The sequence below is a fragment of the Heterocephalus glaber genome, unplaced genomic scaffold (assembly GCF_053883595.1).
Source record: "Heterocephalus glaber isolate CG9 unplaced genomic scaffold, H.glaber_assembly_v1.0 deba00001550, whole genome shotgun sequence".
NCBI lineage: Eukaryota > Metazoa > Chordata > Mammalia > Rodentia > Bathyergidae > Heterocephalus > Heterocephalus glaber.
The window spans coordinates 12,648,238-12,651,516 of NW_028258343.1; the positions used below are offsets into that span (position 1 = coordinate 12,648,238).

The following is a 3,279-nucleotide window of genomic DNA, read 5'->3' on the forward strand; positions in this document are numbered from 1 at the left end:
TCACAGGACAAATTGCTCTTTAGTTTTAACATTAAGAGCAATTATCTCTAATTACCTGACTTGTTTAATCTCTTGTGAATTACAAAACTAATTCAGTGTACTTTTTTGCTTTGGACCTGAGTTTGAGGGTCCTAATGAATGTATTTTCTATCCTTGATATTAACTTTGTATATACTCTATTACATCAGTGTCCTTTCATCTCTTGAATATGTTTTACATTTATATTTTCATATAAGTAATAAATTAATTTCAAATAAGATTAAAAATCCCTTAGTTAAACATATACTGCCTTGTAAAGTTTCTGATGTATCAGGAAAAAACCACACTGAATAGGTGAATGTTTTCATTTATGACACCAATGTTCTTTTCCATTTGAAACAATGGAAATGAAACCAGACATTGCAGCCTTTCTACATGGCCCATCTGAGCAAAGAACCATCACCTCCTTAAGGTTCTTGTAGTTCGTTTACATTTTATTAAGGAAATACTAAAAGAGAGGGGATACATATCCAGGGATTAAACCTATATAAACTAAAACACCAAGATTCCAAATTTAAAAAGATTCTCCAGTAGGTCTTCTTTTTGCTAAATATTCCCAAGGTTACTACTAGGAAATGATTATACACTTGACCTATAAGGAAGCTCAGAGAAATCTCAGTAACCCGAGATCACAGTGGTAAATGGCAGAGTTGGCCCCAAAATCATGCTGTTTCTATTAAATTTCGGATTTAAAATTACATTTACCATGCAACATTGCACGTGAATTTAGACTGGATTTGGTCTGGTCAAAGTTGAAACATAATTAAACTATTTTACAATAAGAGATCTGGAACACGGATCATCTTTCTTAACTCTGTAGTATGTCTATTGTGAATCTCTTTTAATTCCCCCATTTAAAGAAAGAACCTACTCAGGAAACAAGTTTATTGAGGAACAATTCTCTCTGAACAATTTGCCAGTGACAATTAGTTTGATGGCTTTTCGAAACAAAGGGTAAAAGAAAGCATAGATCAATGGATTCATTGCTGAGTTGTAGTAAGCGATCCAAACTAATATCTCATACACATATGTGGGTGTGATGAAACCCAGGAAGGCATCAATGATGGAATCGATGAAGTATGGCAACCATGAAATCAGAAATGCTATCATTGCGATTACCAGCGTTGTTGCAGCTTTTCTCTCCCTCTTGGCCACCCTGCCTTTGTAGCTGTCTGATGATTTTGCAGTCTTATTGCTCAGACTTTCAATTTTCCTAGCCTGTTGTTTAGCAATGAGGGAAAATCTTTGAATAAACCGTTATCATTACAAGTGCAGGGATGAAAAATAATAGAAAATCAATCAAGACCCAGTTTTGATTCACTGCAACCTGACAGCCTCCCACACAAGTGAGAGCACTCACTAGTTCCTCCAGCCCAGCTTCAGTTACCCCTGTGTAAAAAGCAGAAAAGCTGTAGACAACAGCAAGCAGCCAGGAGAAGGTGATACAAATGCTAGATACAGAATCAGTGAACCTGGTTGGATAGAACAGAGGGTCAGTGACAGTGATGTATCTATCCATAGAAATAAAAAACAAGTGGAAGATAGAGCAGTAACTGAAGGAGCCATCAAAACAAGTGTGGAATTAACAGTAAACATCCCCAAAGTACCAGCAGCTCTCCACAGACCTGACCATGCTGAAGGGCATCACAGTCGTCCCCACCAAGAAGTCAGCACAGGCCAGAGAGGTGACCAGAAAATTGGCTGGGGAGTGGAGCTGCTTGAAGTGCAGGATTGAAGTCATCACCAGCAGGTTTCCAAAGGCAGCCAGCACAGCCCCAGAGCCAAACACCAGGTACAGAACCAGGTGGGGTCCTGGGGAGTAGGGAGCTTTGACACAGGATCCATTCCAGTTCTCACAGCACAGCTGGACAGCTGCAGGAGGGGCCTGGTCATCGCTCATGTTTCTCTCTGTACCTGGTAATGGAGTCATCTTCAACGGCCAAGTGTGCAATTGCTGACTTCAAAAATATAAAATACTCAATAATTATGAGTGCATTTTTTCCTTTTCTTAATATAAAATGGGAAGAAAAGGTCTTTATTTCTATATTTAGAAACTAATTATTGTCCTCATCTGAAAACAATTATTTCCTTCATAATATACAACTAATCAACATTCAATATTAAGTACCATGCTGTGTATTTCTATCTGAAAAATATTTTATTACCTGCTTTTACCCTTCTGAGCAGTGTTTTCCTCAAAAGGAATGCTCTGTTATCTGATGCCTGTTTGATTGCTGTCTCTTATTAGGGTTCTTATCCTAATTAAACAAAGCTAGGGCAATGCCCTAAAAACTTTGTTTCCCTCAGGAAAATAGCTTAATTATTGCACATATGTAAAGCTTCAAAGACTGAATCCCCACAGTCCAAGGTGAAGCAAGTGAGGAACTTCTGTATAACTATTGTGTTTCCATCAAAAGCAAATTTATACCCTTCTAATTTGCTGATGACATTTAATCTTCCATGAAATAGTAATTGAAAGAATAGCTATTCTGAGAATCCTTTGCTCAGAGTTTGTAACCCATATTGCTTGTTCTGATTAATCGTTAGAGATGGCTTTCTCTTCATTGTGTGAACTGTTTATCAATGGTTTTCATGATGGCTTTCAGTAACTGGGCTTCATTTAAGGCCTTTACCCTTTCTGAATTGTTTTGTGTTAAAAGAGTAAAGTGCAGAGTCATATCGTAATATCTACAACAATGCAGCATTCATTTTTATAGTTCTGATTTAATTAACTATGAGAGTAGAATACAAGGCATTTTCCTCATGGAAATAAACATGCAAAGTTGAGTAGAAATAAATTTTGTTCCAAGCCTTTTGTTTTGTTTGTTTTAATAATAATTATTAGAAATATTAGAAATGAAATATATAAAAAAACTTCAGAATTGGAATCTTCAGAGATTCTAACACATGACTCTACCTTTGACAAATTTACTTTACTTCTTAGAACTCTAGGACAGAACTCATTTTAGACTTTGATAAGATTTTTCTGATGAGGGCCGTGATTTAGCTCAGTGGTTTCACAGCCTGCTATGCAAGCGCAAAGACCCGAGTTCGATCCCCAGTTCCAAAAAAAAAAAAAAAAGATTTTTCTGATGAATGATTTCCGGACTTATTTTAAAGCCAGGTTTTAAAAATTCAGACATAATTTCTACTTGAAAAAATCAATTTTAATGTTTGCTATTGAATAAAGGAACTTCCAAACATATCATTCCCTTTAGTCAGTATAGCATATTATTATAT

The 3,279-nt window shown here is 36.2% G+C and overlaps 1 pseudogene; it reads right to left on the minus strand.

The window, feature by feature from the left end:
* Positions 1–894: 894 nt before the first annotated feature.
* Positions 895–1,939, minus strand: LOC101708631 (trace amine-associated receptor 7a-like; annotated as a pseudogene).
* Between the last annotated feature and the right edge of the window lie 1,340 nt (positions 1,940–3,279).